Source organism: Emydura macquarii, unplaced genomic scaffold (genome assembly GCF_026122565.2).
Source record: "Emydura macquarii macquarii isolate MOO-44397 ecotype Brisbane River unplaced genomic scaffold, CSIRO-AGI_Emac_v2 contig_2636, whole genome shotgun sequence".
Classification (NCBI taxonomy): Eukaryota; Metazoa; Chordata; order Testudines; family Chelidae; genus Emydura; species Emydura macquarii.
Window position 1 is genome coordinate 18,850,833 of NW_027132773.1, and position 22,965 is coordinate 18,873,797.

The 22,965-nt window shown below is 38.3% G+C and overlaps 1 long non-coding RNA gene across 1 annotated transcript; it reads right to left on the reverse strand.

Annotated features, from left to right (window-relative positions):
- Positions 1 to 204: 204 nt before the first annotated feature.
- On the reverse strand, positions 205 to 22,876 carry LOC137163672 (uncharacterized). Its single transcript, XR_010922775.1, has 4 exons — positions 22,709 to 22,876; positions 5,426 to 5,453; positions 3,867 to 3,894; positions 205 to 341 (listed from the first exon to the last, which is right to left on the reverse strand). It is a non-coding gene; the product is annotated as an uncharacterized lncRNA (long non-coding RNA).
- Between the last annotated feature and the right edge of the window lie 89 nt (positions 22,877 to 22,965).

Sequence of the window (22,965 nt, forward strand, 5' to 3'; positions counted from 1 at the left end):
AGATAAAACTGGAATAACCAGTGACTACAGATGGCCCCCAACTATGTACAGATTTTTTTAGGTGATAGGGCCTACTTTTTTGGGGGAAAAAAAAAAAAAAAAAAAACATTCCCAGAAGGATTGCCGCGAAGAAGAAATAAAAAACAAATAAATAGAATTTTGACACAGAAACAACCAATCATTGCACTTGGAAGTTGTGAGGCCATTTTTTGAAGTATCATTTTAAAGGAAAATATTCCAGCACCAACATTCAGAACAGCTAGAAAGTCAGGTGTTCTTCTCCATTTCCAGGCATCTTCATTTGTCCTCTCATCTCAATCTCTATGACTCTCAAGCTTCCGCTGATGCAGACAAAAAAAATTATTTTCAAAATCAGATAATTCAGTGACTTCATTTAGAACATTAATTTCATTGACCTGTATTTGCAACAGCTTAACGTTTTCTGTTGCTAGCCTGATTTCAGCTTCCTCATCGCATATCAAAATGAATCACATGGAAGGGGCTTGGTTTGCCAGTTTTAGTGTCGGGGAAATATCTCATCTGACTGCCGCTATAAATCAGATCCAGCTAAACTAAATCAATTGGCAAGACCATTTTTTCCCCTTTAGGGTTAAAAAACAAAAACAAAAACCCCAAAACTTAATTCAAATTAACAAATGCATGCTATTAGATCATCTCTTAGATCTGCTGGATATTGTACTAGTAGACTACACAGAGATTGGCTGTGCAATACACCTTATCTTCAGACTACTAAAATAATAAGGATAGAAAAAAAATCTGTTTTATACTGATCCAGGCTAGAATTTTGAAATTGATAAACTAGAACTTTCATCTTCAGGTGATCCTTGACGAGACCATTATTGCACACACAAACAAAGGAATTAAAAAGTCTCACCAGAAAGATAGCCATAGACGTTAGACGAAAGAACAAATGATACATGCTTTATTCCTTTCACTATGTAGAATACTTAAATGTTTCTCTTTTGTGGAAATTCTGTGGTTTTAATTGGACTATAATAAAATACTTAACAGGAGACAGTGACCTTGCCTCAAGATATGCTGCAGCTGCAAAATGGTAAGCCAGAATTTTCTATCAAAAATGGTTTAATTATAATTATCCTTTGGTTTTTTGCCATTCTGACACACTATCAGCTTATAACCAGTTTGCTATATTATATCACAATAGGTCTCCTTGGCACTGCTACTTTTCAAGTGTTACCCTTCCATGAATATCAGTGTTTCAAATTATCTTGCATTTTTCCAGTTTGAATCTCATCTATGCGAGCTTATTCTCACCCACATATTGCTAACTTCCCTAACTCCCTTATTTTTTTACTGTCCTCACAGGTATTTGCAACATATCTTAATTTAGTATCATTTGCACGTCTAAAGTCTTGTCCAGGTCTTTTAGATTAATAAAGATATTAAAGAAAATAATTTTTAAAGTCTCCTTGTTCTCAACTTTCCCTGTGTGGAAGCTGGAGCTTTGCCAAATGTCTCCATACTTAGAGCCAATCAGGCACTAGGCAGTAAATGATATCAATTATACCCAAAAATATTTGTGCACACACAACTTTGGGCATAAAGTGGGAGGAGCCTTCTGTCAGGCTCATGAAGAACTGAGCAAAGTAAAGACCGTAAGCTGCTAAGCTCACTGCTACAACTGAACCAATAAACTTTTGTTGATGTCCATAGCTAGTTATTTAACAGGGCTTAGTGAAATAGAATGGTTTCACTACACAGGTATCAGGTATGTGGATATTTGTTTTGATTTATATGGATTTGCATCCTTTCCATTTCACTCTGAGTTTCATGTTCAAATGAACCCAAAATATCAACACAAAACTCAGTTGAATGGCCAATGGCACACAGCTTTGACACAACCCCAGAAATCAACCCAGGTTTACACATCCAAATAATTCAAAGTTGTGTCAGGGGCAAAACCAGTGCAGCTAAGGATCTGGCCCACAACCTGTAGGTTATTGGAACTGATAAAGTATAGACAGAGGCAGGTTTGTTTATGTGCTGTCACACCAGAAATAGTCAAAAGAATGACAATCATGCTCTCAACCTCAAAAAACTCTTAGCTTATTCAGCAGACCAAAATTCCAGTTTAAATCCATGCACCACCTCTTCTGGCAAGTGTAGCTGTAAGGCTGACACTTGTGCTTCTACTAGTGATAGAAAGTGCATACATCTCTAGCCACGTCAGTCCCCACCTAGTCTGTTATGAATTTGTATGTTTGCGTCTGTGTCTACATAACAAAAAACTGTATGACTTTATGTGTTACTCTATCTATAAACTACTCTATTCCTCCTGAGTTTCTCTTCCCAAGCCAAAATTGCTACAAGATGTGTCTCATGGCATTTGTGAAATCATGGCATTTTGAGCCAGAAGCCAATTTTCCAAGCTGATATGTAAAAAAAATTGGGAGGAATATCTGATTCCTCCAAATTTTGTTGAAAACTACACCGAAGTGTTAAATTCTTTAGGGAGATATTCCATGGGAAAAATATTCACCAACTCGAGCCGGCTCTAACCTTCATTACAGACTGTAGAATTTAACCCCATATTTTTGCATATAGAACATCTACATATAGACAACATCTTCTCAGCTCTATATGGAAGTACTCAATTTTCCCTTGTAACAATGAGCGATCCATATGTGTAGAGAGAATAATGAAGCTGAATACCAGCATATGGATCTGAGAGAATAATTTAGCCTTTAATACATTTTACTTCTGTATATTTATCTCAGTAGTTTGTACACTTTCCACAACACAAAACTGTTATGAATGGTTTAGCAATGGATTAAAAATAGAAAAAAAGGAAGTTGAATTTTGAGATCTTGAACTGATTGCAAAATGATCAGCCAATAATTTACTCTTTATATATTTGGCTAAACAACATACTGTGATAATGAATACCTTTTGCTCAACTTGATACAAATATGTCTGTTCTTTTGGAAATAAATATAAAAAAGGGCATACTATCCCACAAAAGCACAGTAGCATTTGAGCATCAATTTGACAGGCACTGTAATTTCCCTATTAAGGGCTCAGAGTATCATACCAAAATATGCCACTGAAAACACTACAAGAATTCTTCACATAAGTCATCTGGAAAAAAAAAGTTTTAGCACAAGTCAGAGGAGATATGGTAAGAAAGGCTGAGGAATTTCACTGATTGTCCAAAACCATGACCTTGACTTATTTCCATTGAATACTCATCTATTATCACTAAACCAGTAACAAGTGGAACTGAAATCAGGAGAGTTCCTCTGTAACAGATTTACTCTAAGCAGTGCTATGTCATCCATATACATTTGTATGCGGGTGACAAGAATCAAGGGACATTCACTTCTAATCTATGCCTTCCCTGCTTTTTTATGTCTAGGGAGAAGATGATGGTGTGAACTACAGTCTTTCCAAGTCCTTCTGTAATACAAGCCATGAATGTAAAAGAAGAGACATTTTATTAGTCTTCCTTTAACTTTTTTATAATATATTCAAAGCCTTGCTTTTCCATACTGACATAGGGAAAATGATTTGAAAAATGACTTTTTCCCCCCACCTCTTTCAGTACAGTATTTTAAATTGTTATTGTTGCCATTGTCGAGAAAATGTTGCTAAAACTGTGGAGATGCTGGTAGGAAGATAGAAGCATGCTTCCTCTGTAACATACTTCGCACTACTGAAAGGATATGCCCTCACATTCAGTTGGCCTTCAGCATGGTGGGCATCACCATTATTAGATGCTCAAATACCACAGCAGCAAGCCTCACCCGTGACTGCCAGAAGTCTGTACCTTATATTATTTGATGCAGATCTGGCCACAGTGACATTGTGACACAAACTCCACTTACCACTGGGCTCAATTGTTGCAACTCACATCTAGGAATGAAAAAACGCCAGCTGGTATAAAATGTAGCAGTCCATCTACTAAGCAAGACTGTTATCTGTGAACAAATCACCAAGGTGTTCTGCTTTCCATTGAAAACAAAAGTTAGTTCAAAATGGCTGTTCAAAGTCCATCATGTGATTGGCAACAGCTACCTGAGAGACAGTCCCTCCTTCTCCAATCATGAACCCTTTCAACTGTGATGCTGGCAGAGCAGGTGCCAACTAATGCCAAACTTCCCAGGCCTCAACTGAACACTGACAAACACATAAGCTGTTATCAGTCTGGCTCCCCTGTGTGTTAGTATGGTTAAAATAGGCATTAAAACTTTAGGAATGTGTTTAGTGTTTAGACTTTAATGCATGCAGCAACTCACAAGCGTTCAATTATCTCACCTCTAACATCTGTACCCCATATTTTAAGGCAATATGTGAGCAGTTGTATTGTGAGCCTCTGTGACTATGTAAATGACCAAACAGGAGAGAGACATTAACTAGTGTGAAATGCTAATCAGGTGTTACATCCTGCCCAGCAGGAAAAGGTCCATTGACACCAGATGGACTTGTATGGGACATTAAAGAGGACAAAATGTGTTAGTTATTCTGCCTTCCCCCCTGAGAAGATGAGTCATGCAAATGGATTCCTCCTATCAGCAGAGTTTGCAGCTGAGAGCACAAAGGAGGAGGGGAATACAGTTCCTTCTTCTAAGGGGTTTGTATCTCTGAGGAGCAAGGTTTTCTAGGCTTGAGCAAGAGATCCCCAGCTACTTAGCCTGGGTTAGCTCTAAAGTCATACAGAGCTTGCTTATTATAAAAGTTTCTACTACCTTTTGAAACTAAAGATTGTAACTCTTTTGTGTATATATGTTTACCTGCTTTAACCTTGTAAATAACTCTCGATTCTTTTTCCTATTAATAAATCTGCATATAGTTTATTCTAGAACTGGCTATAGCATTTTCTTTCATGTGAGATCTAAGATGCAATTGACCAGGGTTAAGTGACTGGTCCTTTGGGACTGTGAGTAACCTGAATATTGCTGTAATTCTTGAGGGACCATCTATCACAAAGATATGCTCACTCTGGGTGGCAAGACAGATTGGGGACACCCAAGGGGACTGTCTATGACTCCATGTTTAGGTTGTTATAGTGCCTGAGGAGTTTACAAATGACAATTGTTTGGTGAAAACTAAGTACATAATTCACAACCATATTTGGGGTTTTGTCCTGGTTCTTAACAGTCTGTCCTGAGGTTTGTATTCATTCTCTTGTGTCACTAGAGGCAGTATTAAATCGACCAATAGGGGGAGGTTTTCAAGTGCAGGATACTAAACTTTTAGGTGATCTGGAACTAGCCTATGAACTCACTCATAATTACCATAGAACTAACCTCATTCAGAATTAAATGCAAAGTTCATTTCTATTTATTTTTTCTTCAATAAAATATTCACAAACATACATATAGCCACATAAAACACAACTGTATCCATACACACACAAAGCAATTAAAAAAAAAAAAACACTTACCAATGAATCAAGCTTCTTCCCCTGCAGGCTGGAAAGGAAGAAAGAGAGGGATTGTGATAGTTTTTCTATTTTTAAATATTTGGGAAATACTCAGAGACATGTGAGTAATGGTGGGAGAAATTTTTATCCAAAAATTTTTGTGTAGCAATAAATATAGATTCGGCAACACCAAAACATTTCATGAATTTGTGAGTTTCCCAAATAGTTTAGATTAAAAAAGCCTTAACAATTCTGAAAAAAAGAAGAGGAGGAATGCAAGTGGCAAGCGATGGCGAGGAGGCTGAGCAGGGAGTGAGGAGCAACGTGGCAAGTGGTGTGGCATTGGGTGGAGCAGGGGTGGATTATTGGTGGGGGGGGCTGAAGGCGGAAGAGCCCTGGGCCCTTTTAAATTGCCAGGCTCCTGGACAATGGCCCCTTTTGCCCCCTTCCTCTCCCCCTGTTGGCAGGCCTAGTAACAAGTTATGTGCATCTAATAACTGGGACATAATAGGAACATAATAGGAATAATTATATTTACTTAGCATTTGACATAACTATAAGCTACAACATCTAAAGTAAATACATATGGTAGGTACATATACTAATGATTTGTAACATAGTATAGCTGTAATTTTTTTGTACTGTATAAATACATCAATGTTAAACATATAAGTCAGTGAAATGCTAATTCACTTTCTAATGTGTTCATTTTCAGTTTCTGATTTAAAAAAAAAGCAAAAAAAAAAAAAGATCTTCAGCTGATCTGGTTAAATACAGTTAATACAATGAAAAAGAGTTTTGTTAATTAGCTCAGAAAAATATTTCAATGCCTATCAGTGAGCTTTCAAAGCATTATCAACCTAGCCATAAATTTGTTAATACTTTTATATATATTCTGATTACTCAAATTAAACACAAAGGATCAAATTCTGGAAAATATTGTCACCTTTGGTGGAAAAAGGTTTGAAGAGATTCTGGGAGAGAAAACTCAATGAGGATCCCCTTGTGAAGCTTCCTCCAATATCTTCCACCAGCGAGGCCGGCATAGCTCCATCTTCCTCCACATAGGAGAAGCAGAAGGTACCACACCTGACCCTGCATATCCCACAGGATCCAGCTGTGGCACAAGACAATCTATATGGAGATCCTGTGCCTCAACATTAGCTTGCAGCCTCCTGGAAGCCAGAAAATCCCAAACAGGCAATTGCCCCTGGAACTTCCCTTTTTTAATGGTTGCTCCCTAATGAAAAGATGCTCTGCCAAGAATGGGTTCTCCACGGGCGTTGGGAAGGACAATTTGGATCCACTAAGTCTCGGTCATGGCTCACTTGCTCTCTATGAGCTCATCCAAAGCTGGCTGGGGACAACAGAAGTCATTCCGTCGACTTCAGTACACTGCAGTATCAAGCCACATGAATGGATCCTGAGAGTCCATTGTGGATTCCTAGAAACATTGCTGTGGAGATGGCTGAGCATCCTCCTCCTCCATGTGGGCTCAAAACTATGTCTTCAAAGTATCTCCTTTCATACGCACCTGGGAGAATAGTTGGGCTCTACAGTGTATTAACTGTTTATTTGCAGTAGCATAACTGAGATCAGAATCTGGCCCAGTATAAAAATTGTGCAGTACAGAAGACGAGAGCAATAGCCTCCTGCAGAGTTTGCCCTTTCTTTGGTGGGATCAATATATTTTGTCTAACTCTTTCATAAACCAAATGTTAATTAGCTCATTCAAGAGAATAAAACTGGAACATGAGGCAGAATTGATACTGAATAATTGTACAATTCTGCGGTTTACCACCATAACGGGGCTGGAGAATTATTCAAAATAAAATGTAATAGATTAGAGTGAAAACTTTTCTTCCCCACACGCTTGATTTCCTCATTCCATTTGTGTATTAAGATTTAGAATCACTGATTCAATTAAGCTATAGTTTTTATTCATATTTTGCAGCTGTTGGGCCTGAATTTGAAGCCCTCCCTGGTCACCAGTTAGAGAGTTTTAATGATTGGGGTTTTGAATGAAGGTCATTATATCATATCCCACATTGCATGAAGCTAATAAAATTCCTTTCTGCCTTGATTTTAATTGAATACAATCTTTCAAGTGAAACAGAATATCAGAAAGGCTTGCTTTGTCTAGATAGTAAAGTAAACGTGATCTATTATTTGTCTATTTTATTTCCATTAAATGATTTATGATTACTGAAACCTTTGTTCCATTTGCATTATCTTCAGAATCAGGTCAAAATGCCCTGGAAAACTTTACAGAGATAAGGTGAGACCTTTTGGGACCAACACAGCTACAACAACACGTCAAACAAACTGGAAAACTGGCAACTGCTTGTTGGAAAAATAGTGGTTAGAGCCAAGATACCTGGGCTCTTCTCACAACACTACAACTGTATAGCTTCAGAAAGCCAAGTATCCCTGTGGCACAGTTTCTCTTCTTGAACAATGATGTTTCTGAAACAACTTCCCTGAGACCACTATTCTAGAAATCCTGGAATTACACAGCACTGGTAGAGAGGAAAAGTGGGTAATATCTTTTATTAGACCAACTTCTGTTGGTGAGAGAGAGAAATTTTCCTTCCTTCCTTCCAAACAGCTCAGTGTAAGCTTGAAAGGTTGATTGACTGACCAAGAGAAGCTGGTCCAGTAAAAGATATCACTTCATCCACCTTGTCTTTCTAATATCCTGGGAGCAATATGGTTACAACAACACTACATATAACAACATTGTTCAGCATACTTTTGAGTACACTTTAGAGAGGGTACTTCCCAAACTAGTCTAAAAGATGCATAAGAATTCCCAAGATATGTAAGCATCCCATTGGCAGTTTGGGTGGCATAGGCAGGCAGACAAGGGAGGCCCTTTGCTCCCAGTTGCATCTGCAAAGTAATCATCAATCAGATCTTTTGTTACCCAATACGTTTAGCTAAACCTCAAGGATTGACTGTTCCAAGTCTGAGCCTAAAAGTTAGGTCATTCCACATCCACATGATGAATAATGATGCTGAGCCCCTTGTTTATTTGCTTATTCTGAAATCAGATCCTGTTTATTCTGTGCCTCTTTCTTGTTCTGATATATAACTAATTGTTGGCAGATGTGGCAAGTATCGAGGGCCAAGATATATTTGTTTGCACAGTCTGATTTTTCAGTCTTAACTAGTATCAGGCAGTTGCAGCTGGTTTTTATCAAGACTCTGTACACTGTAGACAGTCCACCTGGCAAAACAAGATTTGCCCATATGACCTTCTTATAAAAGCTTTAAATATGGGAGTTCCACTTAAGTAATATTGAAAAATTGCTGAAAATATCTAATTAAATTAACAAATGGATGTGAAATGCTAATTTGTGTTTATATATGTAAAAACTGCCCTCTGGTTCACATACAGTAATATGCCACTCTTATTTGTCAATTTTTATTTAAAACCTGAGCCATATAATAAGGGTGTTAATTTTCCAAGACAGCCTGTATTTGCTCTTTGCAATGTAGTCAGTGTCTAGTTTTAAACACGTTGCCTGAAAACAAAGCTAGAAAGCTAGTTTTTGTCTAATGTTTAGAAACAAAGGAAAAGCAGCAGAAGCAGAAAGCAGCATGAATCCAGTTTAGCAAACTAATACCAACATTCTTTCCTTTGCTGATGAGGCCCCCACTCCTCCAACATATGCCAGATTCTGTACCGTGAAGTGTTTTCATGACCTTCATTGTTTTACACAAATATAGGATTAACATTTTAGCTACTTGTTTACTTTAAGCTACAAATTCCATAAACCACAGAAGTATTTGTGTTTTCCTCTTTTCATGTCCCCCACCCTCCCCCCAATCTGTGTAAGTGCAATTGGTTTGTTTCATCTGTACAAAATATTTTAGGGGATCTGCACTGTGGAGAAGTATTTATTTGAAGTAGCAATGGATAATTTGCAAACTCTGATGACACAGTGGTCTTCACTAATGAAGTAGAAAGCCTTTTATTCTGCAGTCATCCTGTCACTGTTGGAAACAAAATCTAAAAGAGGTACAGACTGTAAGGATTATATCTGTTCCTAGGGTTGTAATACTTCAAGCTAATATGATTGAAAAGTAAGCAATTTCTTCTCTTTTTATAACATCCACAATTACATTCAATATTAACAGCTCCAACCACTCAAAAATCACGAGTCAATAAATCATGAGAGTGGATTAAAAATCATGTTTTGTTTTGTTTTTTAAATACACACTTGCAGAGGCTTTTATTTGCCTTCTGGTTTTTGAACCTTCAGGTTGCACTCAAGTCATATTTTCAAACTTTTCTCCACAAGCATGAGGGTTAGAAACTAACTTTTTGTTTTAAAAAGAAAACTGAGATTCTTTTTAATCAAGGAATTGGAACTTAAGAAAAGCACCAAATAATATAATATTTTACTCATGGTAGCACCATACATTTCAAAGGGCTGCAAGATAAAAATGGCCTATTCTAAAGGACTTTCCTAGACAAAATGATATGAAAACTTCCTCCTATGCAGACCAAATAAAAAGATCTTGAAAAAGGCAATCAGTTATGTGTCTGTATTCAGATAATTGTTCTAGTTCATTTAAACACTGTATAATCAAAATTGTTGTTAGAATTATATTTATGTCTAGAGGCCTCAACTTGGTAGGGCACCATTATACTAGGCACTGTACAAACTCGAAGTAAAGGACAGTTCCCGCCCCACATTGTTTACAGTTTAAAAGACAAGACATGACAGTTGGATAAATCAAACAAGCAGGCGAGAGGAAAGGAGGCTGCGCTAACTAAAATGATAGGTTGTTTTAGCGTATACTAGCTGGTGCACAACTCAGAGCCAGTTAGCATTAGAAACCACAGCAATCACAACTCGCGACCTACCTAGTCTATCAGGCCAGATTACTTCCTGCTGTAGAAAACAAAAAACAATGGAAGAGGCCAAGAGAAGAGGGAAAAAAATCTACAGTTTCCACCAGAGTGCTCTACAAGGAGTTGGGGTTTGCCCCCCTCCCTCATCCTCCTGGAACAAGAAAAGGATCGACTCAGAGAACCTCCTAATCCTGATTCTAATCCAAACTGGTCAGGTTTCAGGGGTTCTTCTGGAGACCTAGAGTTGTCCGCACAGCAACCCTGAGCCTCCATATTGACTCCAGGGTCACAAGCCCCGTCTCTAGCTGCCTGCCAGCATGGCCACATTGAAGCTATTCTGTCTGCTACTGCAGCCTCTGGAAAACCCTCTGCTCCCCAGGAGCCTGAATCTTAAAATATAGTTCTGCTAAAAGTGTGCATTTTTCTTTATGTCTCTTTTCATTTTGGGGCATCATGTCTTCCTTGACATATCCTGGGTGTGAAACTGTCATATTTATTACTTCGTTATGCTTGCCATCTTCCTACCATCCCACAGTCAGGCCTACAAAGCTCGTCAGATGGGATCTGCCAATCCCTTTTGCTCAAGTCCAAAGTAGGTGAAGAAATAACATATTAAGGCATGTGCTTACAAAGAAACATATGTGTATATGGTTTCTGTATCTACATTTGTATTCCTAATTTCCAGGTGTTTTGGGGCGGGAGGTTTAGTGGGATTTACATGTAGCTTTAAAAGGTGTTGGAGGTTGCCTCGTTCGACATATGATTCACAAATCACCTGTGGGGAGCGCAGCACATGCTGACTATGGTTTCAAAAGATGATACATTATTTTGAGTTTCTGTATCATTATGTACACAAGTGGAATGCTAGTGAAAGGGTTTTTTTCATTTTACAATGGATATACCTTGCCTAGTTTAACAAGGATTAGGGAATGCTCATTTTTTCCCCCCTCACCAGTTGAAAAAATGAACTCCACTAAATTTACTTGATTCAGAATTTTTCTAGAAAACAAAACCAGGATTTTAATAATTGAATGACTGACCTAGTGTATTTCTTTTCCTTTGGTGTCTGGCCCGTAGTCCATGAAAAATTGATGCTCCCTCAGATAACATGCTTCTTTTTACCTACCTGCAACACATTGATCCCATTCCAATTTGGTGTTAGCCTGTTCATCCCCTATCATTCCCAAGGTAACAAATGATATTTTCATAGGCATGGTTTGTAATCAATATACACAAGCTACTGTCGTTGATCTGAGTAAGACCCTTGATCTAGAAAATCACCAATTATGGCTATTTAAAGCTGCTTCCGATGGATTAGGTCGAACTGCAAGGAAACCACTGTCTGGTCATTTTTTTACTCAAATTGCGCATGTTTTCCATAATGATATTAAAGCTAAGGTGCAACAGCTGAATTAGATGTTATTTACAGAAAGAACTTTAGACTTTTGTGAATATCACGTCTACATAATTCTGTCTGAACAACATGCTTTATTTCTATTATTGCAGTCCTCTAGAGAAACCAGATAGGAATATGGCATAAAGAGTATTTCTGACAATTTCAGTTTTTACTTACTAAAAAATGACATTTAAATTAAATGTTGATATCCTATGCATTAAAACCTCCTATGTTGAGAAATGTGAGCTTCTGCTTCAAGCATAAGTTTCTAATAATATACCACATACTGCAAAACTGTGATTGCCCCCTAACTATTACCACCCTACAATTATGTCTGCAGACCTGTACAGGACAAGAAGAACGACTAGCCAATACTTCTTCCCAGGACCCTATATAGCAACACTATTTCTGATCAATCAGATTTAACTATTTAACTATGTAATTCACACCAGCTTTAAAGCCCCTTTACACTGCCAGACCTGTGTAAAGGGGCTTTAATACAAATGAGAATCAGGCCCTGAGTGCTAACTGTAAGCTGGTATTCCCAAGCTTTTATCAGTTTTCACCACAGCCTTCACGTTATTTTTAGAAACTGGCTAGAATCAGACATCTAGCATGGGGTTGTCTGGATCTGGAATAAAGTCTGATCTGGCTCCACTCCCATGTTTTGGTTTCAACTAAAAATGTGTCTCTGTCTCTGGCCAAACAACACCCTCCCCTCCTCGCCCCATCACCCTTTCTCTATTCATAGCCTTTACCCATTGCCACCATCTTGTAACATGAAGGGTAACAGTCTCCATCTTAGAGGCTGCATAGCAGGACTGTCTCCTATATAGCCTCTACATGACTATCATTTTAGGCCACTGTAGGTGTAACTTGACATAAGTAAGCGCTCCTTCTCAGTGGAAATGATTTGGAAAGGGAATGGAAGATTAATCTATAAATAAGGATGTAACAAGCATTAGGCCAGAGTAAGTCTAGCTAAGACAAGCAGGAACACCCTGATACTAGGGACAATGGACAAATAAACCTGGAATGTAGAAATCAGGTTATACATAAACAGCATCTGGACAGAGCATGCTTCACAGGGATTGGTTCCTGAAAAATAACCAAGCCAATCATGAAGTGCATGATGCAATGTACAGACAGGAATGCAGATCAGAATGTTAGTAAAGATGTATATAAGGAATAGTTTTGCTGTGTAACTTTGGCTTTGTGACGTACCCTGCATTCATCTCCTGTGTTTCAGCTAGTGCTGCCGTATGCCAAATAAAGGTAACCAAGTGACGAATTCTGGAATCAAACTGAGTTTTTGGAATCGAATGAAAGATGGTCTTGGGGGATCCCAACAGCTACACAACCCCATTCTTTCTGCTATATGGACTTTGTAGATCTTGTGCACTCCAGCAGTGGTGTACCTTATATCCTCGTTTCCATTCAGAAAAGAGGTTTAAATTATTTAGACTGCAATTCAACTACATATGAATGGACCATGAAAGACTCTTCCAACCTTGTAAATCAAACAACACCAGTGCAGCAGGGTTCTTGGGGGCAGGCCAGCAGTGGGGCCAAGTGAGCTGTAATCATGCAGATTCAGTTGGCGGGAACCTCTTTATAGGGAACATTTAGGGGCAGGGAGAGCAGCAGCAGACTGGTTGGTGTGCAGCTCAAGTACCTGCCTACAGGTAAAGGAGGTGTATTCCATCCCAGAACTGCTGTAAAACTTCTGCACAAAGCTCAGTAACTTAGACTTGTGCAGGAAGGGATTAATTTCCTCTTTAGCGTAATCTTTAATAATCTTCAACACATTAAGGCAAAATAAATATTCCGCCATCAAATATTTAACAATACAGTGGAACCCACATTATTCAATCAAATTGGACCGGGGCCAGATCGGATAACCAAAAATCTGGATAAACCAGAGAATGGGCAGCGGGGCTCTGGCTGTCAGGCCCAACCAGTCAGGACTGACAGCCCAAGCCCCATCCACCCAAAGCTCACAGCCTGAGCATGAGCCACGGTCAGTGCTGGTGGCTTGCTTAATACGGTGAGCGGGATAGTGGAAGCTTAGTTAAAAGGTGTTCTACTGTACTTGTTTTTAAACTAGGGTCTTCATTTTTAACCTAAAGATTCATCAGTAATATTCTTGGCTACCTAAAAGTCTGCCCAGAAGGTTTTTTATCTTGATTACAAAACTCATCCATCTCATAAAACTGATCAAAGAATCAAAATACAGCTTGATGCACAACAGTACAAATTCTGAATTCATCTTCTTTCCAGATTACTAAGGAGACAGAGACACCTCCATGGACAATGTTGCATTATCTATGAAGTATTTAATCAAAATGAGGGACTATTTTTACAAAGTATTTTCCTTATCAAAATTAAATTTCTTACAGGAAAGGTCTGATTTTGGTGGAATTATATGTCAAGAACATTGAAATGAAATATTTTGGGCAGGGCTGACTCAAAATGAAATGCATCATTTCAATCAGTTGGCCCCAAATGAAATGTTTTGTGTTGGGTGACAATCTCTGCATTCCCTTGAGCCACCGCAGTGCCCCATGGGAGATGTAGTTCTGGTGCCCCTATTCTCCCCATGAGGCACCATAACAGCTCATCCTCAGGGAGAGACCACCATTCATCACGTAATCCATCTGGAGAGCATATCCTATAGGGAACAATGGCAATAGTAGGAACCCAGAACTACATATCCTATTAGGCATCATACCATCTAAGGCAGATACATAGATTAATGTTGCCAGAAACAAAAATATTTTTGTTTCAGGTTGACAAACCAGAATCAACATTTCAGTCTAGAAACTGACCTTTTTTGGAACTTTTTGTACTACAAAATGTTTTGATATTTCAAATGTAGTTCCGTGGGATGGAAGATCCGTGTATTGATAGCTCTAATCACAATAGAGCAGACATACAGAATCCAATTCCATTTTAAAATTTTAATTTTTAGCCTTATTATTTACTGTTAACATTATTAAAGTAGTGCCTAGAAACCCGATTCATGGCTCATGGCCCCACTGTGCTATGTGCTTAAATACACATAATAATCTTAGCTATTTTTCACTCCTTGTGCATTAAGGTCACAGTCATCCATGTCTTTGACTAGAGGTATGGTTAAATTTCAAATTTTGCTTCAGATGGGAACCAAAACTGAGAGGTGCTCAGGACAGTTTGCAAGGACACAGTGCAATTGAGTCCATCATCTGTAGTTTTAAAACTTCAAATGTTCATGGATGCATGGTAAGAACTATATGCATACTTCATAGCGTTGGTGCTGGCCCTTTCCACAGAGGTGAATATCCCCCAAGGAAAACCTGTTGGTGTTTTACCATCGTTCAGGTCCTAGGAACTCCTGAGGAACTCCATTTATTTTGAACCAATGTCCCTATATCTGAATGAGTTAAATGTATCCACCAATTAATTCTGTACTCATGAGTTAGCCTCTCTCTAGAGTATTTTCAACAGCATAGTATACTTAATTGTTTAGGTATATTGCTACCCAGATAATTCAGTCAAGATGTTGACTTTCACCTTCCTTATTTATTAGCTGTTTATAAATGCATTTCTTCTACTAAAAAATCTTCATCCCTCTTGAGCCTACTCTATACTAGCACTACACTACACTATTTTTCTTAAAATTTCTCACTGCATCATTGCCACCAATTCCTATCTACTAATCGTAACAAGGGAGTATTGATGGACTGTCAGGGGCCACTGACATTTTAATCACCCTGATTGCCTAACTCTGCTCTACTAGGGTTAGGTTACCTAAAGTACATCTACTTGCAAAGTGAAGGTCTTTTATAGCACAGGTAGGCATACCTGAGCTAGTTTTAATCTAGCTAACAGCAGCTGTGAAGACTTAGCAGCATGTGCTTCAGTACAAACTGGCAACCTAAGTACATGGCCAGGTTCCCCAATGGGTTTATACTCAGGGACCTAGCCCGAGTACAAGCCATCTTCACCATTATTGTTACCCATCCTCACTAGATTAAAGCTAGCATGGGTATGCCCGCCCCTGCTACAAACACACCTTCATTTAGCAGAGAAGATATACCCATGATGATTATAACACCAAAGGCTTAGCTACACTAATGCTCCCATTGCTAGGGTAACATGCGTAGTGCTTTGCCAGTGCTCAAGGGTAATTTGAAGAAATTGTAGGGGGTAATTTAAAGAAAAATGCTAGGGTACACAAGGCTTTGGCCTCTGGCTGGAAAGCAGGATATTAGCATTACAGATCAAGATCTCCAAAGTTTCCCTACATTGCAGTCTGCTTAGGTAGAAGATCTAATCTCTATGTTTCCTTGACCTTGTGATCTTTTACCTTAACAGAAAGTCTGTGTTCCATTTTATAAAGGTAAACATTATTAGCACACATATGAAAGACCACCTCTGCTCTACACTGGAAGATAAATAAATCCAGAGGATATGACCAAGACCCTAGACTGAAATAGCCGCAGATGGTGTGATCAACCAAGTTGCTAGAAAGGGAAAGTTATGTGTCTTTGTTAGGATGTAAGAAAACAAAGAATGGATAACTGGTGTTAAAATGGGAAAACTTGCACATAAAAAAGTGCTCTTCTACAGAACATAAACTAGATATGGTTTTCAAATGCCCTGAGTTTCAACTTCATATCTCTTGCTTCCTCTGTACAAAGATAATGTTTTACTATTTTTCCAACAGGTTTTGTTTCTTTATATGTAATATTTAATCAGTTTTCCTCAAGGCTGTGAGGGCCCTGGAGCTGCACCAAAGAGTGAAGGGAACTGGAAGAGGGTGAGGTATGCACACTGTCAGTGTGTCACAGAGGACTGCACTGCACATGCCTGCTACCCAGCATCACACAGGTGTGGAGGGAGATGGCTTATAGGCAGGACAGGCACTCCTCACTGTGGATCTTCCCATCCCTTGTTTCTGCACAAGTGATGGTGCTTATATAAACAAACTGCATCGACTACTTCAGCCACTGAATTCCTCCCTCTTTCTCTCCTATGCTTTTCCCCCCATGCCCAATTCAGCTATTCATGCCAGGCAGGCCTTAGCATCTGGATTTGAGCAAAAATAAAATAGTGTCTGAAACAACTGCTATTTATCACATGCTATAACTTGTTTCAAGGTATTTTTGATACTTATATCCATTTGCACTGTGCTCTGTAATACTTGTCACACTTTTAGTTAATGTGGTAACTCCATGCCATTAAATGATAAAATCATAAGGATTTTTATACCACACTCATCACCATATCTCTATAATAGGTATCCCAGATATGAGAATCTATTCAGCCAGTCTTGCCCAACATCCACTTTCTTAAACATGGATTTACACTACCATCCATGGATTCAGAGGATCCTTTTACTTTACCCTTTACTGGGTAAGGACTAAAGAATGCTGCAAACATTGCAAATACTAACTTAAAGTAAAGTTAAGTGGCTATCTGTTCTATACTATATATATGAGTATACATAATATAAACACTTCATTCATTGTCCCTTATTATGTTCCTAAATGAACCATTTCAGATGCTCACCTCAGTTTCTCTAAGCATTGTTTAGGTTCAAGTACCATTTGTATATTTAATTATGTCACTTATCCTTTGTGTTTTTAGATTCAAAACTAATTAGACAACACATTTCACAAGGGTCTCTCTCCTTCACAAAACAAAGCACAGCTAATAAAAGGCAGCCACATGGGGTCTTAAGAATGGAAAAATTGTTTGGGATTGTGCTTCTAACTTTTATCACTTGAGAAATGCTAGCAAAGTGCCAACTGAAGTGCAGATTTTAAGAAAAGTAAATCTGACATTGCAGATATTTTAAATTCTTTTTTTGTGTATTTTTGAGGTCTGTAGAAAAAGCAGCTATAGTGTAACTTCAAAAGAATGTAACCCAGGTAAAGGCAAAGTGGTTTGTTTAAAAAAGATTAATTTAGTCAAATATCTTGCTCTTTCAATTCTCCCCATTTATTGGCAAGGGTTAGCAATGCAGTTTTTATTCTTGCATGCCATATTAATGAAATGGAAGGTTTTGTGTATAGTGAGGCCTGTGTTCTGAAATAGTTTGAAAGCTTAGCCATGAATCCCTGTGGTGAAGTCGGGGGAGGGAGGAAGGCAGACTCTTCTCCAGTTTTAAAAACTGGGAATGTTTTTCTGAAGTCATATATGAAATAAAATACTTACAAGAAAATGACTAATACTGCATGAGTTTTCACTGATAGAGGGATGTGTATAAGACACCGACATAAAAAATAAATCAGCTTTGACTTCAATTATTAAGTGCTAAAAGTAGCATTCTCTGATAGAAAAGGGTGGGTTTCCTGCTTTTTAATGATAAATATGTATGAAAAGAGAAGTGTCACCATGGAAACCAAGTCTTGCCATAGTTTTTCATACAGGCAAATGTTATAATGGAAACTTGTGATCACTGCAAAAACAAACAGCTAGAGACTAAATCGGAGGTGGTATTACAGCTTTGTCAACTTCTTTAGCTTTAGCCCCCTTTGCAGTTCATTTTCTTTTATGCATGTCTTTGGGTATTTCCCATCTGGATTGCGCTATCATACCTCAAAACTCCACTCTAAGGTGAAGAGTTTAATTTATTTATTTATTTTAAGTTTTAATAAAGATGAAAGGAAACTATGTATCCAAAAACTCTTCTCCTCACCTGCATTTAATCACAATGAAGAAAACTTCTGAATTCAGTTGTAAACAGTAAAAATAGGAAATGAAGGCCCTCAACTTCCAAACACTTATATGAGTGAGTAACGTTACATGTTTGAGTAGTGTCTTTGCAGTCAATGGGACTAGGCATGTGCATAAAATTCTCACATAGGTGCAAGTTCACAGGCTCAGAGTTTAAGTGTATGAGAAAAAGGAAATCATATATATGTTAAATGCAGTTAAATGTGGGCTTATATAAGACTCCAATCCAGAAAACATTTCAGTATGTTTGTAAATGCAGTGCTAAGCTATGTAAAGTTACGCACATCTGTAAACATCTGCAGGATCAGGGCCACAGTTTGAAGCAACAGTTGCATTTAAAAAACAACGAGAGTCCTGTAGCACTTTAAAGACTAACAAATTTCTGCGGGCATAAGCTTTCGTGGGCTGCAACCCACTTCGTCAGATGCAACTCTAGTTGCATTTAAGAAAAACTGTCTGTTAGGTAAGTACAGACTTTGGAACGCGTGCTAATTTAGAGGAAGCGTTATAGAGTGGCTGTATTGAAAAAAAATCAGCATTTGCCAATGCTTATCACACAGCTACTAAAGTTGGAGAGTGCTATTCTATAAATCCTTAATCACTTAGAGCCAGATCAGGAACCCTTTACCTACACAGGAGAGCAGTTACTCATACAAGGAGTCTCTTTGACTTTAATGGGCCTATTTGTGTAACTGCTGAGCAATGTGAATGATGGGTTCATAATCTGGTTTTATGAAAGTCAACAGGATTACTTGCATGACTGAAGACCACTGCATGAGTAAAGGTTGCAATACAAGGCATTTATTTCCTATTTAAGTATCTGGATCAATTCCGGTATGCCCAGGTATCTCTGTGTGATAATTGTTAGCAAATGCTGACTTTTTATTGTCAACTACTGTTACCCTACCATAGTAGGCTTTTGAATCACTATGGTCTATGCTTTTAAAAGCATATTTAAATTCTTGTAGACAGTTTTAACCCCATTAGACTACAGTGCTCGATTAGGTCTGTTACAGTATCTTGTGTCCATTTGGCCACTGCACGTATAGAGTAACCTATGTGCAGTTATTAAATGTATTATTTTTAAAATTAGGTTATGGCTCTGTGTGTGTGTGTACATGACCAGTTAACTAATTTTTTATCTGACCATTTCAAACTACCCTTGAACATCCGTCTGCTTTTTGAAGACTAATGACCTGCAAAATATTTTTAAATGAAAGTTGCATGAACTAAAAAAATAAGCATCTAAAAATCACATCATTTCTATATTTTCCACTTACGTGACTTAACAACAATCAAAACAAATGGTTTCCAATTTTATCATTTGCTTTTGATCTAAAACCCAGAAGATCAAGTTTCACCCCAGAGCAAACTTTGGCCTTGATCCTGCAAAGATTTAGGCATGTACTCACTGGGAGTAGCGCCACTGAGACTAATGGGACTACTCACATGCATTAGGCCTCAATCCTGCAAACACTGACAAACATGTTTAATTTTACTACCCTGATTATTTGCAGTGTTAAAATTAAGAACACGTAGAAGTGTTTCCAGGATTGGGGCCTAAGTCTTTGCACGACCAAGCTCCTAAATGACTCCTTCATAAAAATCTGAAATAAGGGGTTATAAATGAAAAATATGGCACAAACGTACCAGGATGGCACAAATGGCACCATCACAACAATCATTTTGGAGATTTTCAGGGAGCAAAACAATCTAAAATAATTCAAATCTTTCTACTGAGGAGAGAAAAAAAAAGTTAATTGAATACAGGACTTTAGAGGATTGTAGCCCACTTATGTTTTCATTTAAATACACATTAAGATTTTCTAAAAAGGCCAAAGATAGTTTTAGCAAAGCCACATATGGATGTCAGAAATGTATGTAAAATGGAAACAGAGCAGTTCATTCTTATTAGGTTTAGTGCCATATTTTTCTAGGTAAGATCAGCTGCAATAGTGCTATTTCATTGTGATTTTGAACCATTTAATTTGATCAATAAAAAGTGCTGGATTTTTAATAAGTGGAAACCTCCGAGTACGTGCATGTTCATGGTCAAGTGCCAAGGCATGATTTAAAGGAGGCTATTGTAATTCTACTTATATTATTTCTTGTAGCCCACCATAGTCAAATTGTGTGTGGCCTATAAAGAAATCAGAAATTTTAGAAAGGATCCTCTGTTAGGATGGCACGTTGAATAACAAAAGAGAATCCTATTTGTGAACAGCAAACACTCCAGGAAAGCATCTGTGCTACAATAATGTGCTCTTTATTGTCAGTAAAATAGCGGACTATTTATAATGTAAAGTCTGTTGCTGTTTTGCAATTTTCTCCTGGTTTAATAATCACTATATTTTGCACATTAACGACAGCTCGTACCTGGCCCTTGTGCTGGTTTGCAACGGAGGGAAGGATTAAGGAGCCTTCCCTGCTTGCTCTTCTCTCTGCACAGCGAAACAAGGCACAACTGACTTGTGACCAGGATCCCATCCCCTTCCACCAGAGCTGGCCAGCTGCACAGAGGAGTGCATGCTTCGCCTTCTAAGACAAAGCTACTGCATGTGCACTCACACCGTGCAGCAGGGAACTCTGGGAGGCAGCTTGTCTTGGACACTATCTGCAATGCCACCTGAAGCTGACTCCTTAAGGTACCTTTACATTGCCTCTAAAGCAGTATTTTACTTTAAACACACAATCCAGGCCCACTTGAGAAATTCATCCCAGTGGAGAAGGCTAGTTCACCGCTGATGTTCAATCCAAAGGGGCAAGATAGCCACACCTATATATTCCCCGTGCATTGTGGAAGCTGGTGCTGGACTGGTTCAGAATAGGCTACTGCTCAGGGATGGTTGGCAGTGAGTTGTTAATAGGGCCTCTGCCTTTCTCCTCAGGATTGTGAAACCCCTGGCTCCCAACTCCCATCCCCCCAAATAATAGACAGGAGAATCTTGGCTTTCTATTTTTGTTCTTATTTTTAAATATTTCTGTTCTTTGTGAATATGGCCTTGAAACCCTAAACTGAGGTAACACCAGTCAAACCAATCATTCAGTTTACACCAGTTGAGAATCTGGCCCATCATGCAGATTTGAAAGACTGTGAGCGAGAGACTGAGAGGAATATTATGATGAGAATAAATAATTTGAAGGTGCAGTGCTTTGAAAACTGGATGCAAGCTGAAAAATCTGTGAGCTTTAAGTTATTTGTTTATGTTCATCTGATTTAAACACTTTGACAGGTCAAATCAGGGCTATGTTAATCTGCATAGCTTCATTGGCTTCCATAAAACTATTTTGATTTGCGCAAGCTGGAGATCTAGCCCAACATATTATCATAGAACAAAACATTGTCAATGTTTGTCTGATTACTCTGACCAATATGTTGGTTTCCTCCCATACACCATCGAAATATTTTCTTTTTTGAAAATTTTCAGAAACACAGAATGCAACTTGTAAATAATTTTGGCTTGGCAAGTTCTCCTGTGCACTAACAGGTTACATGTTGTTCTGATTAGGCAAGCCACACATGGTACTAAATATGCAGACGTGTTTCAACTCATGATGACAGCTTGTGTACGATTTACAGTGCTGGCTGCTAAAGGCAATTGTTCCGATTTAATATTCCTATTTATTTATGCCACCATTTTGCTGTAAACAAAGCCATTTACTTTATGCATCGTGTGGCTCCCAACAAAGACATTTTTGAGGTCAACAGCAACACACACACACAGACATACAAGCACATACACACTTCAGAAATTGTATAAATATGCTGGCATCCCATATATCTTTGGAGTTGAAAGCTAAATAGGGAGGTTTCTATGGTAATTCAAGGATTGTTTTGGTTTGATTCTCTACTCTGATAAATGCAGGTTTAGCTCCAACCAGCCAGACTGGTAATCCTCAAAACTGGAAACCTGTGCAAAAGTAATAGATATAGGATCTCCTTAGAATGATTCAAATCAAGAAAGGATTCATATCGTAATATTTCTTTAAAGACAATATTATTATTATGCTAAAATTTTGTTCCCTGAGTCTCACATGGAACTCAACTGCAACATTCTGCTCTTACTACATATATGCAGAGCTCTACATAATCTGATTGGCGGATGGTGAGTCATCATATAGCACAAATACAGCATGAGCTCAAAAGCTAGCTGTAAATCTCTCTGTTATCAAACTCATTGGTGAAAATCCTAACCAACAGAACAGTAATACAATATTTCAAAGGAAAACGAGAAACACTTTTAGGGCCTGATTAGAAGGTCAACGGTCAGGGATGCATTCGCAAAAAGTTTAGCCTTTTGTAGGAGGGGAAAAAACCCACCTTGGTCCTTCGAAGCAAATTATGAAGCTTTAAGGGATTGGGGTTAAGAGTTGATGGAAATGAGCTTGCTTCCTGCCCCTTATGTTCCACAGACTCTTAGATTTATAGCACCTACACTTAGACTATTTCACCTAGCTCCTGGCATGCAAAGGAATTACTATCAACCTAGAGCTTTTCTCCTTTATGTACTGGGAATTGTGAAGGTTGTCCCACTCTTGAATGAGGAAGGAGATAATTGGAGAATGCTTGATTTGATA